This window comes from Leptinotarsa decemlineata, unplaced genomic scaffold (genome assembly GCF_025532065.1).
Source record: "Leptinotarsa decemlineata unplaced genomic scaffold, Ldec_3_MD MMD2_tig00026282_RagTag_RagTag, whole genome shotgun sequence".
Lineage (NCBI taxonomy): Eukaryota > Metazoa > Arthropoda > Insecta > Coleoptera > Chrysomelidae > Leptinotarsa > Leptinotarsa decemlineata.
The window spans coordinates 5,784,343-5,799,383 of NW_027412668.1; the positions used below are offsets into that span (position 1 = coordinate 5,784,343).

The 15,041-nt window shown below is 36.2% G+C and overlaps 1 protein-coding gene across 1 annotated transcript in view; it reads left to right on the top strand.

The window, feature by feature from the left end:
• The window catches only part of LOC111506181 (ephrin-A1), a 357,598-nt gene that overhangs the window by 264,009 nt on the left and 78,548 nt on the right, over positions 1–15,041 (top strand). Inside the window, 1 exon segment of the mRNA XM_074179692.1 lies at positions 5,770–5,900. The gene's annotated coding sequence lies outside the window, so the exon portion shown is untranslated.

Genomic DNA, 15,041 nt, shown 5'->3' on the forward strand with positions numbered 1-15,041 from the left:
CAACTAAATCTAAATATTCACGAATGAAAATTATTCTATACCGCTCACTACCGCTGTATGAGAAGCGGTCCACACGGGTCGTGAGGTATGTATCGGATCAACCAAGTATAGTAGGTTTCACGGTAGGTATATGGTATTGGCTAAACGATTATAATAAAACCAATTAGACCCGTAAGTTATAAAACCCGAATCAAATAAAGAAAAGAAAATCACAGTTATATGTAAAAAAAATGTTTTTCATGCTGTTCTAATAAAGACATATTATTATTATTAATATTACACTACACTACACAATGGGATTAAATCAGGTAGTTTATTGCAGTTGATAGTGTTGATACTACACTACACTACACAATGGAATTGAAACAGGTAGTTTATTGCAGTTGATAAGCCAATACCATAGAGCAGGGGTCTCCAAACTTTGAAGCCTTCGGGTCATAATGATTTTTTCAGTTTGTTCCAAAGGCCAATTTCTGCCCTTAACTATATTTCTAGACTAGGATAGTCGCAAAGTGCGTGACCTAAGCAAACTTACGCTTTTTTTGCATTTCAATTATTATTGTGTATTGTGACACTTAACGACGTCTAGTGGCGAGTAGTGGTACTATGTACTATCTTTTTCAGCTACCCGCTAGGTAGCTAATCTATCTAATATATCTAGGTAGGAATTACCGCGTTGGTTCGAGAAATTTCTGGTTCTAGCTAGTGTATTCATATCACCTCGAAATGGCAGTAATAATTGCATATAAAAAGGCTAGCGGCGCAACTGCGAGTTAGTCTGCGTAGGAAAGGCGAAGGAAGCGAAACTGTCTATTGTGAAATAAAGTAACACCCGTCAATAAAAGTATTTTGATTTGACTTATTGTTTTTATGTGTGATTTGTTAGTTTGGAAAAGAAGCGAAAAATCGACAGTGAATGCAGAACGTTCCAAGAAAAATGGAACTTTCAGTATTTTGTGATTGAGTCCAGTAATAAGGCGCTATGTTTAATTTGTAATGAAATCATAGCTGTTCTCAAGGACTATAACATTAAACGACACTATGAATCGAAACATCTTCAAAGTTACTCCAAGTATACAGGAAGTTTGCGGAAGGAAATATTTGAAGCTTTGAAACGCGGACTCAAATCGCTGTAATCTTTGTGAAATCGGAAAACGTGGCAAACCATTCACCGATGGAGATATTAGAATGCTTGATTGCAGTAGCCGAAGAAATATGCCCCGAAAAGATAAATTTATTTAAAAGTGTCAGTTTGTCAGCAAACACCGTGTTGGTGTTTGATGCAAGACATCGCAAAAAATATATCATCTCAACTGTCTGACAAAAATGGACATCATGAGTGGTTTTCTCTAGCATTGGATGAGTCAAGGGATGTGTCAGATACTGCGCAGGTGTTGATTTTTAATCGCGGAGTAGATAAAAGCTATGAAGTGTATGAAGAACTTCTTGATATTGATAGTATTCACGGCACGACAACTGGGGCAGATATTTTTAAGGGAGTTGAAAATGCCATTAATAAAAAGAACCTTCGATGGAGAAATTTGAAATCTATAACAACTGATGGAGGCAAAAATATGTATGTTAAAATGAAGGAGTGGTTGCACTTGTGTCAAAGGCTGTAGAGAATGATGGTGGTTCAAAACCATTAGTCTTACATTGTATCATTCATCAACAGTCCGTGTGCGGAAAATGTTTGGATATGTCTGAAGTTCTAAAACCAGTCATATCAGTTATTAACTTCATCAGATCCACTGGGCTGAATCACCGACAATTCCGCGAGTTTATTCAACAGATTGGAGAAAATGATTTACCATATCATACTACCGTACGCTGGCTTAGTTGCGGAAAAGTCGTTAAGCGCTTTTTTGAACTTCGAGCAGAGACCGAAATTTTTTTAAATGGGAAGCAGTGCCCTTTTGCCGATTTAGAAAATGGTGAATGGATGTGGAAGTTACCCTTCTATGTCGATTTGACAAATCATATGAACGAACTGAATTTGAGATTGCAGAGAGAAAATCAGCTTCTCCCTGATTTATACACCAATATCAAATCCTTCAGGCAGAAAATACTATTTCAATCGCAATTACGTAAAAAATGTTTCACACATTTTGAAACATGTGAAATATTCAGCCACACTACAGAGACTGAATTTCCCGTCAATTTTGCAATTGAAACTTTGAGTGCTTTGAAGGTAAATTTTGATACTCGTTTTTCAGATTTTGATTTCATTGCGAATGAAATTAAGCTTTTTCAAAATCCTTTTGATTCTGACATTGAAACCCTGGCTCCGGAAGTCCAGATGGAAATTATTGATTAACGGTGCAGTGATATGCTTAAGAACAAATATCAAAATTCATCTTTGTTGGAATTTTATAAGAGTCTTCCACTGGAACAATTTGATAATTTGCATGAATTTGCTCGTGGGTTGTTTTCTGTTTTTGGTACTACTTACTTGTGTGAGAAAACGTTTTCCAAGATGAAGTACACAAAGAATGTTTACAGATCTCAATTAACCGATGAGCATCTTAAATCTCTTTTGATAATTGGTACAAGTAAAATTGATCCACAACTATAAAGTATTGTCGGTGGAAAATCACAATTACATAAATCTCATTAGTGTTTTTGTTTTACAGTGATTCATTTCAATTATTTGTTAGTTATTAATATGCTTAAACTCAGATGCTTGTCATCATTTCTGTCGTTAAGTTTTACCTTGCAAGTAAATGAAACCGAGTAATTATCATTCTGTGTTTTCTTCTTCAACTTATCACAGCAATAGTAACAACAATTAGGTAATCAATGTTAAGTTATACTTCATGAATATCCAGACTTGAAAAACTGAATTTCTTTTAGAATAAATAAAAAATTTAAAGTTATTTCAGTGAAGAACTAGAATATTCATCAGTTCACCTGCTGGTTTCTATTTCTAACTCGGTTCGAAAAAAAGAGGATTCTACCTTTTTCCAACACTTTCTACCTGTGCGTCATCCATCTATTCCTTCAACCCCTTTCTCCGCCCTTGCGCATCGGCGATGGGGTGAAGTCGGCCGAACGGGGTAGAGAAACCCTTTGACAGCGTGCCGGAGGATGTGATTTTGAGTATCTAACATACGACAATTATATGGGTAGCGTGTGTGTGAGAATGGATGGGGTTACAGGGTGGACTCGCGTTGGGTGTCAGGTCAGGTGGTGTCGCGTTACCGGCACTGACGTGCGAATTCTTTGTCGCCCTCGAAGGGATGAGGGTGTCGACGACCTCGCGGGGAAGGTGGATTGTGTTGGAGTGGAAATTGTAGGTTAGGAGGGTGGAAATATGACAAACTCTCAATTTCTAAAGGTAGATTTTTTGAACAATACTTCGCGGGAGATATACGTGGGGATCTAGTACATGGAATCATTCCTTCAAGGAGAGATGAGAAATGACGAATGAATGAGTGAATAGCATGTGAAAATGAAAAATATCAATGAAAAACTGTGATGTGTCTATTTAAAACAAACCGGGAACAAAGAATCAAACTCAACCATTGTTTTTGCTTTTTGTGAGCCGAGTGACTTGTCCATTTCTTTCAAATATTTCAAAACATTACAATCTCCAGGACTTATTGTGTTTTTCCTTAAACATTTCTTCATAAATCGAAACTATTTCTCATATAAAGGTAATCTTATTCATTGGAAGATGAAAGAAATATCAACACACAAAGACTGTGCTGGCATCTTATTTGTGTATGGATTATTGAACGATTTGACAGACTCCAGCTATTGTATCAGTTACAGCAAGCGCCAAACGTGATGGCAAGCCCGCCCCTATGCGCCCAAACTCATTTTCAATGTAACCCCCACTACAGTTCTTGCAAGACATACAAATGCTCTGAGGCGTTTGGCATTGTCTGAATAATTTGTATTGTTTCTGAAAAAATTTCATCGCCTAACCAAGAAATTACAAAGAATTCATGTTCCATTTGCTACCTAATTGAAACTTATTATAGGTACGACACTAGCCGGCATGAGGCTTATCGTAATCCAATAGTAATTTAGTTGGGGGGGGGGGAATACCTGCGCGATCGCTCACCATCACGTTTGGCGCTTGCTATACTTCTTCTTCAACTGCAGATTATATAAAACTCGGCAAAACTCTCAAGCAACCATTATGGCAACTCACCTCTCAATAGATCTTCAGTGATTTGTAATACGATATGTGATTCTGTTGTCTTTTTTTTGCTCGGGACTAGATTGGTAGTTTCATTTTCTATATGTAGTTTGTACTTGACAGTTAATATGAGTTCTCTATTGTACATCGAAAATTGTCAATCCTCACTCCTATGTTTGATTGTTGCCATCCTGTTATTGAATCTGTATCTTTTGGATGACTTTATGAATGAATGCCATCCATTTCCACTGTTTGTACAGGTCCAATTCTGTTTAAAATCTGTTTTTCCGTTAACCAGCTGTCGCACCCCTACGAACGACAACCCTTCAGAAGTCGAAACTTGTGCGAGCTAAGGATTAACGAGGTCTTACCTTTTAACGTGTGATTCCTAACACGTTATGTGGTTTTGTTATTATGATGTTTCAAATATTTTATTTATTATCTGCTACTAGTTACTAATCACCTTATGGTCTCTCGAACTTATTTGTTGAATATAAATTTCTCAGGGACATCTTGTTTATTGGATAATGTAAAACATGGCTACAAGTGATGTGCATATTAGTGTCATGAAAAATCCTTGAAAATATGTTTTGTATAACTTCCAGAGACGTCTCATTAAACGTGACTCAACCTGTATATTATGCTAATAAAGAATGTATTTCGATCGGGATGTGCTTCTGTCCGTTTTTTCTTTAGAAAACTCAGTTTCTCCGAGTTATGTGTATTATTCAAAACCACTAGGGAAATTAATATAATATAGCTGTCATTTTCTTTTTAATGAAAACCTATTCAAAAATATGTTATAAGTTGGGAATTGAAATAAAAATTAAATATGTACCGGGAATTTTCAATAAAATGGTTGGTTTCGAACAGAAATTTGTGCAATATATTATGGAACACTGATAATCAGGTGTGTAGTTCGGCGTGAGCTTGTCGGGAATATAATAATAATTATAATGTATTCAAATACGAATCCTAATAATATATAAACGTTTCTGCTTGGCAGTAATTATTCCAACTTTATAATATGTTCGGTGCTGGTACGTTAAATCAACACTAACTAGGTACATACTGAACATAATTTCAGTTATTAAAAATACGTCCTACTATAATTTTAACTTCAAGTGATCCATTATCTCACGTCTGCGATATGTTGAAGACTAACATTACTTGACTCTAGTGGTGATATTGTTTCACTTCTGTGAATCGAGAAATTCATTCTTAGCAATTCATTATTGTAAAGGAAATATAATTTGTTGTAATATTCTGTCTGTGTTTATTTATTTTTTCAAGTTATTACTCGAGTGAAAATAATTAATGATTATTGTGAAAAAAATTTAACGGAAAAGATAGGGACCATTGAAGTTTTTTTTTCGAGCATTACAACAGAAATTCTATGGGTTTCCTTATAAAAATGCATTGTTGTTTGATTTCTTCACGTTGAAACTTTCAATTCTAGTGTTTGACGAATAAGAGCCAACCTCTGTTTGTAATGAGCCTACAGACTACAGCTAAATTTCTACTTTCCATAAAGTACTTATATACATATATAAAGTACGATATACCATCTAAAAATGTCGATTTATTGGTTGAAAATTAAATCGAGTAATATTGACTTTCAGGTAAAACTCCATAGAACAACAGTTGCTAGGACTTAGTCAGTCTATCCATTCCCGGACTTGATTTCAATGAAACATCTTCCACCCCCAGGGTAAAAACATCCCCCGGCACAGGGTCAACTCTGAAGTAGAGGGTAAGTAAAACCTAAATCTAAAAAATGTATACGGGAAAAGGTCACTGACTGGACTGTTATCAATTTCAACACGGGGCTGTAGTTCTAATTATGATTTCCAAAGAAGGCAGTTTAAAAACATTTTGACGGGTATGTTCATCACTTTATTCACTTTTTAAAACAAGCATATCCAAAAAATTTGTTACCATGATGATATGATGAAGAAAACGATATAGATATATAATACTGATGTTATCAATGCTGATATCGTATCTTTTTCAAAGTTTGTCTAATTGAAATGGGCAGGAAAGTTTTCATTCAATATCAAGATCGGATTGGTTTTCGTCGTTTCTAAAAGTCGAGATTTCTTTCATACCTGGCCGAAACTTTTTCTTCCTCATAATATCATCTACAATACCCCTCGAGAAACCTTTACTGTTACTATATTACTTGTTCAATGTCCGCATTTTGAATACAGTTTCAATTTGGAAAACTATCGTGATTATTTTGAATATCAAGAATTGTATTTTCTATGAACCTTCCACCTTTTTCTCCAATAAAAAGTAAAAATTCATTTCTGAATTGTGTACACCTCAACTGTATTAGAATTTACCGAAGCAACCCTGAACACCTAAATGAAATGTCAACCCGATTTGAACCTCAAATGATTAATTGTACTCAGCAGAGCAGGTCACTTTTCCTGGTAATCGTACTGATAAATACATTGATTAATAAATGACGTTATTCTATTAGATATAAATATCGTTAAAAGATAAATCAAACAATAAATTGAGTTTGTTATCGGTTTTATTGGTGTAATAACTGAATTTTGTGATAGTTAAAACAGGATCTGACACATAACATACAGTGTGGTTAAAGTTGTTGATGTTTTTATTTTACATTCTGACCTAGTACACTTCATTTGTTGGTCAACTTTGTGTTCATAACTTTTAATTTGTATTCCTATTTTAATAATTCTCAAATACTTTTCCCACACCAGAACAAACACACTGTTTGTTGGCACAGTTCACTAGCCATCTAGCATTATCAGATAATAAAGTGTATCTTTATCAACTCCTGATGGTGCCAATAATACTCTTTTTGAAAAAGTGATTTTCCATAGAAGAAGAAAATGTGGTTTAAGTGATGAAGACGTGGATAGACTCAAACATTGTTCTATAACATTCTCCCAGTTCTCGATTACATTTTCAGAATATTTGTTTTGGCCGAAACTTTCGCCAATAGGTTTTTCTTTTTGGCTATCAAAATAGATACAAAGTTACCTCACTTCTTAACGATGCCGATTAGTTTGTATGGTGAGTGGTCTCTCAGGTCAGATGGTAAGAGTACGGCTCTGCAGAACTCTAAAAACCTTATTCGGTCCTCAGCGGGGAAGGCACAAAGTATATGCTCTGCTGTTCCATCATTTTTCAAACAGAGGCGACACACACTGTCTTCCGACAGTTCTAGTCTCTGTATATGATGACTTAAATGACGATGACCTGTTAGACATCGTAGTTCATCCCTACTGTAGTCCAACAACTGTTTGGTATCAAGCTTCGAAAGCTGAGCCAATCATGGAAGATTCTTCCAGATGTCCATAAATCTTGCTTGCAGCCCTCTCCTTTGCAAGCAGTCTCATTGCCTTCCAGGTCAGTATGGCCATGAATACAGACCAGAGACAATCTACTGGATAGTCGTTTTTTGCAATTTGTTACCAATGTAAACGTTACTGGGTGGGAGCCAAGAGCTTCCAACGCCGCTTGACTGTCCGAGAATATTTTTATTGACTTGTGTATGAGGTTGGATTCTTAGACATCTTAGACATAGCGTAATTTTCCGCTTGAAATACAGTTGCATAGGTTCCTAGGCAGGTTGATATCTCTGTCAAGGGTCTGCGACTGAAGACATCTGCACCAGAACCGGGAGGTGTTTTTGATTCATCTGTGAACCAACAACTATCTGCTCTTAATAATACGGGACATACAGGTGACGCATCTCGGGTGCGAGATCTGGGGTCGCATGTCAAGGCACGATAGATTTGAACAATGAAATCCTGTTGTTGAAAAATACGAGTTTGGTCATTTGGGTACTCTTTTCATGTATTGGAACATTGTGTCTTCAATAATTGTACTTTCAAATCGATATTTTTACAAAAAGGCATTATTACAAAGAGGAGTACCCAGAATAGACTCTCCGGGATCCTCACAGCTGAAAGGTGAAAACACATAGAATATAATGACACGTTTATTAAAATCACATATCAACATATGAATTGTGTACTTGAAACCTAATAAGCCATAATCCATAATCGTCTTGGCATAAATCGACTCTATCGACCCCAATCTCAAATTGCTCCTTTTTTGTTTCATTACGTCACTGTATTTGCATGTGAAATTATGTAAACGGATCGCTACTAATTTTTGTTATAAAACTAACACAGATTTAATAACTTGTAATAGGTTTCGAATTCAATTTTCAGCCTATAACAGGTAGGCATTATACTTTGGCTCCGATGACAATTATTATTTGGTAATTATATTCAGTGCGGAACACTTTGATGCCGGCACTGTACCCGTCACATATCAATCATGGCATTAATTAAATATCGGAGGAAATATTTCCGATATAGAGGAGATGAGGTTTATTTTCATTTAATAGTTTCGGTTTATACTGGATGTCTTCTTGTCGTCTTTCGATGATTTATTCGCGATCAGTTTTGGGTTCTACCTGTGCTCAATTGGAATGACTAACTCTTGATTTGCTGAGACAAGGGTGCAGGTCAGTTTTTGTTTTTTTATAGAAATTCAGTCATAAGTGCCGCAAAAGGGTTACCAAATTGAAAGCTCTCATTCGGGCATCATTTACAGAAGTTTACAGAAATACTGTCCCTTTGATAGATAGATAGATAGATAGATAATTGTATTACCTCATTAGCCACATAAGTGTAGGTTCGTTAGTTACAATCATCGGATACAACCGGATACAATCTTTAAAATCTAACATTATATTGAAAAAATAAAAATAAAATAAAAAAAATAAAAAAAATAGAATTAATGATATAAAAATGTTAAAGAAACAGTACAATAAACAAGTATTCTCACCCAGATTTGAATGCAAAATTACTATTTATTAACATTTAGAAGATCTACGAATTCTTGAATATTATAAAGCGAATTGTCAGCCAGTAGAGTTTTTACAAGCTTTTTGAATCTGTTAACGGTGGTATTTTTTATTTCCTTCGGCAGCAGGTTATAAAAGTAACTTCCTACCCACTCTGGTGATTTTTTATACGAGAGGTGCTTGAAGCTTCTGAGATGTATATTCTCCTGTTTTCTCGTAGAGTATTGATGAAGATCTGAATTTTTTTGTAGGTTGATGATATTCCTATGTGTGTCTATCAATAATTTGAATAAATATATACCTGTTACGGTAAGAATTTTTTGAGATTTAAAAGTTGGTCTACACGATTCACGGTATTCCAGGCTATATATTAATCGAATAATGCGTTTCTGGATCATGAATACCCGGTTCCGTTCTGTAGCTTGTCCCCATGTGGTGGTATTATAGCTAATAGCTGAGTAGGCTAAGGCGTAATAAACGTTTAGCAGGGATGATCTGTTCAAGGTTGATTTAAGTGAATATAGGGCAAAAAACGATTTGTTCAATCTCTGACATACGCTGTTGATTTGATCAGACCACATAAATTTTTCATCAATAATTATGCCGAGAAAGGTATTGGTCGGGCTGGTAGTGACCATAAAATTATCTATTTTGATTGATATATTATTGGACAGTGACCTAGGATTTGTGGAAAATTGCATAATTTTAGTTTTTTCCGAATTGAGAATTAGACGGTTATTGTCGCACCACCAAAGAAATTGTTTGACAACATTGTCGGTTTTGATAGAAATTTCCTCCAGTGTGTGGCCAGTAATCACCATCGAGGTGTCATCAGCATACATGAACAACCTGCCTCCTTCTATGAAGTTTGGTAAGTCGTTCACATATAAGAGAAAAAGAAGTGGTCCAAGGATACTACCCTGGGGGGTTCCAATATCAATAACTTCTCCTTTGGAAAGTTCCCTTTCAATTTTGATAAAAATTTGCCGATGCCTTACAAATGACATTATCCACTTATTTGCCCGATCTCTAATACCCAGGACATTGAGTTTAGTTTCTAAAATGTCTAGATTTATCGCGTCAAAAGCACGGGACAAATCAAAAAATATTCCTACCACATAATTATTTACATCCATTTCATCATATATGTATTGCACCAATTTTGACGTAGCACTCTCAGTCGATCTCTTTTCTCGAAATCCATACTGATGGGTAGTTAGCAAATCAAATTTTTTCAAGTAATCTGAAAGTCTCTCATACATGGCTCGTTCGAAAATTTTTGAAAAGGGACTGAGCACCGCTATTCCCCTATAATTGTCAATATTTTCTGGATCACCTTTTTTGTAAACAGGTATTGTCTTCGACACCTTCAAGGCAGTGGGAAATTTGCCATTTTCGACAGACATATTCATTAGTTTCGACAAATACGGTGAAAGGAGATCTTGACATTTTTTTATGAGTTCCATAGAATTTAAACCGTTACTGTATCAAGAAATCTGAATGTCCAATTTCTGAAATGTTCTGCACTTCCTAATGGTTGCTTCAAGTAACAAAATACAGGGTCTTACCCTCACAAATGAAACCTCACAACTCCCGATTGAAATACTATTTCCAGAAACCATCAGGGGAACTCAAAGACTCCAAAGGAACTCCATCTAGACTCCTCTGATTCTTGAGATCCGAATCTCTGGCAGTCTTCAGCAGCAGCTACCTCAGACCTAGGTTTCACTTTTACTAGTTCTTTTGCTTTCACTTGGCAGAACAGTACTACAAAAAATTGTTGTACCAGAATCCTCTATAATTAAATTACCAAATTCAAAGATTAATTTTATTTAACCCGCTTTCAAATAAATATCATACACAGAGACGACTCTTTCAAAATTTCATCCTTCACCCAGGCAATGTTACCACCTGTTCATTCAGTCCCTTCGGACATAACACACAGGGCGTCTAAGTATGACATTATTTTTTTTTTTTTTTTCACAGTTTTCGTATCTATTTTCATAGCAGTCGAGGGTTTTGAAAAAAGTAGGATTCGAAATCTACTCGTTGTTGATTCCACAATACTTTTTAATTGTTATAAATCTAATCTGGATTTCACAGATACTGAGGTTAGGAATTTGAAAGCAAACAAGTATATAGAAATAAGTGGCAAGCCTAGAAATCATCTAGAATTCACTTACAGAGTTAGAACTTAAATGACTCCTGAACTCTAAAGTACGAGTTGAAGGCTACATTGTTAGAATAGAAATCGCTGAAGTTGAAGAAATAGTTTTAAGATGTCAGCGTTTTGATTGTGTTGCATCGGAGTGTGGCAATAACTCCGCTGATTTAATTGTTTCATTTCTGTGATTGTTCAAAGCCTTTATGTTTAAATGTTAACTAAAAATATATTCATGTAAAACACTTCATTATGATATTTTCACCGGTAAACAAAGTTATGTTTCAGTGTTAGGGTTTGTTCGTTGTTCAAATACATATAACTTCATTTGTATCTACCCAATCAAATATTACAATTTTTTTCGCCCGCGATCCGGTTATGATTTGATATAATTTTTATTGATACTTTTCATCATTTGAAAAAATACAAATTCTGCTAGTCAACTTTATTGATGTTACTGACAATCATAAATAATAACAATTTATATAAAAAAATTTTACTTATTCAGTAAGTGATAGTAGGTGATTTACAGGGTGCTACGGGGTGCCTATTTCAGGCTCTTACTGTCTAAAATTCCGAGTCAAGGAAGAGACATTTGTCGTGGTGTTTCAGATTATACAGAAGTTTTGTTTCGATTTCGAAGAATATCGCTAAAAATGATTCATTTTCAAATAATTATATGTGGATGGAAGTGTTCGTCACTTCATTTTGAACCGAGAACTGATTAAAAAGATGTCGTAAGTAGGTGAAATTTAGAATATGTTTGTTAACTCATTTGGTATTAGTCGGAGCATAATCCCTTTAGTACCAAACACTTTACGTACCAAACAAACGTTTCGTTTTCTTAAACCTTCATGTAATTCAAGTAATAAATTTGTATACATCGATTTTAAATCTATCGAAATATGAGTTATCTCTCGAATACGTTTTTTAATCGGCATATTATATCATTTAGCGAATGCAACGAGACAACCGAAATTGTTGCCGGTCTCATCCAACAACTCAAGACAGCTGATCGCTTGCGTCCCGTCTAAACGTTATTTTCGCGTAGTACTGCATTTTCGACCACCATCGGCCATTAATCACTCCCAGTGTAAAGTTAACGATCTTTAGTTGTACTCTGAGTTACGACTTTCGTACGGTTTTAATAGAGGCTGCGTCGTTTGACATTTTCTTCCGATACTCGCCGCTGAAATTTATTTATCTCGCCGTTTTCGGTTAATGAACGATGTCCTACGGATTTTCTAATGAAACACTCGGTAATTGCTTGACCTTGTGGCTGGGCACGACGCGGGGGTTCCGCCTCTGGGTCTGTGATATTTTAGTCGATATCATGCATCTTCCTAAAAAACTGCAAAATAAACGATAAAATGTGATCACAGATAAAAAAAACCTCTGTCTGGCATATTCACTGTAAAAAAATGTGTAAATTCACAGAGCATTACGTTGTCCACGAATAACCAGCGTAATGTGATGTGAAATTACAACAGTTACTGTATAATTAAGACCGTCCATAATAAATCATGTAAAAAAATCATTCTAATGGATAAGAACTCGCGAACTCGTGTGTTTTCTCACAAATAATGATAAAACAATAGAATATGAATTGGAGTAATTTTGCACATATTATGTAACTTTAAGTAAAGTTTTTCGTAAATTTCCCCAAAAGTAATTCAAAATCCTGTGCTTTCAAGGCTGGCGTCAATGTTTCGGTTGGTTTCCGGGTTTTGCTGCGGTCTTCTTTGAGTATAATCTCCAAACGTTTCAACTGCAGGTGCGACAGCCATCTTCAGTGGCGTGGTCGAAATTCTCTTCTTAGGTTGCCTTTTATGTTTCGGGATTTGGCAACTCTAGTGTTGCAATCTGGCAACTGACAGCTCTATCGTAAAGTTGGACATTTTTGAGCTTATACGTACATACGCGCGGTATTTGTGTTGTTTACAATAACTTGAAAGATTCATCTCGGCCTAAAAATGGAATTGAATCGTGAACATTTTCGTGCGATTATTTTTCACAACTTTTGACGTGGATTTACTCAGCAACAGTGTATGTATGAACTTAATTCAATTTTTGGCGATGAAGCTCCATCAAGGACCAGTGTTTATCGATGGTATGGTGAATTCAATCGTGGTCGTAGTTCAGTCCAAGACGAATTTCGTGAAGTTCGTCCAAAATCAGTTGTTGTTCCGAAAACCATTGCAAGATCGTCATGTGACCTATCGTGAGATTGAGACCACCTTAGGCCTCAGTGGGACCAGCATACATTCAATATTGCATAAACATTTGACTGTCAAAAAAATTTGTTCGCGTTGGATCCCACACAATAAAAGCTCGTGTTGATTGGTCGAAGGAAATGCTCAAAAAACACGATCGCGGTGCTTCGAAACACGTCTATGACATCGTGACAGGTGATGAACCGTGGATTTACGCGTATGAGCCCGAAAGTAAACAGCAGTCGACTGTATGGGTGTTTAAGATGAGCCAGATCTAACAAAAATTGTTCGCGCACGAAGCACTTCCAAGCAAATGATCGCCTGTTTTTTCGAAAAAACTGGACATGTCGCAACCGTACCACTAGAACAACGCAGAACAGTGGTACACAACCATTTGTTTGCCAGTTGTCTTCCAAGAAATTAGGAAAACGGATCACTCTTCACCATGACAATGCGAGCTCTCACACATCGGCTCAAACAACTGCATTTTTGAGCACCCAAAACATCGATTTGATGAATCATCCGTCGTAAAGTCCTGACTTGGCACCGAATGACTTCTTTTTATTCTCGCACGTAAAAAATAAACTGAGAGGTCAACGTTTTTTGACACCTGAAGAAGCGGTTGCTGCATTCAGAATGCATGTTTCGGACCTCAATCAGAGTGGCAAAAGTGCTTCGACAATTGGTTAAAACGCATGCAAAAATGTATAGATCTTCATGGGGAATATTTTGAAAAACAATAAAGTGATTTTCGATGATTGATATTCGTGTTTGTTCTCTAATCCCGAAATATAAAAGGCAAACCCTCGTATCATCATTCAGATAGAATCGAGCGTTTGTTGAATATATGTCGCTCCGTTGTCTCGGTGATCTCTGTGGTATCAAATCTGCTCAAATCTCGCTCGGCTTCAGATTTTTGAAACCGAACACACCAAGTATCCATTGTTGAGTCAAAACTATTTTTTGGCTTTCATTTGCACCTATGTTAATGTTTACCGCAGTTGTAGAAGAAACGCCAGACAAAAACGCATACCACGGTCAGCATAACATGAAAATAAATTATTTTTATTCGTACTTCAAAATAAAAGGGGTTTCACCAGATTTTTGATTGGAGATGTATTGCTACGGTCCCAAGCACATGATATGGATTCTTTTGTAACTAGATTATTCCGCTTTCCCCAGAAAAAATAAGCGAAAATTGCAGTCAAAAATGAAGTCAATACCGTCACTCCAATTCCCATATCGTTGAAAAACAATCGCGCAACAAACAATAACAAAAAAAATGTACAATGAATGAATCGAAGCACAGGTGTCTCCCGTCGTTGCCGACCTACAGACACACAATACACTTCAATTTCCTCCAATCGCGCCCAACACAAAAACCTATCGTAATACACTTCTCAAATATACGGACGGGGTGTGAAAAAACAAATGTTGGACAAAGACGGTTTTCGCCTCACGCGAAAAAGGGGTATCGCGACTCGTTGAGAGAGGCATCAAAGGGCCGAATCGCGGTATGCAGGCGAGAGAATGAACAGGACCGGGCTTCGGGATAAAAGGGAACCCCGGAGACCGATGAATTGTCAGCGGCATGCGAAGACGTCTTTACTGTCTCAGATTTGACTCCATTTTTGACAGTTAAACAAAAACTTAAATCAGTTGAAA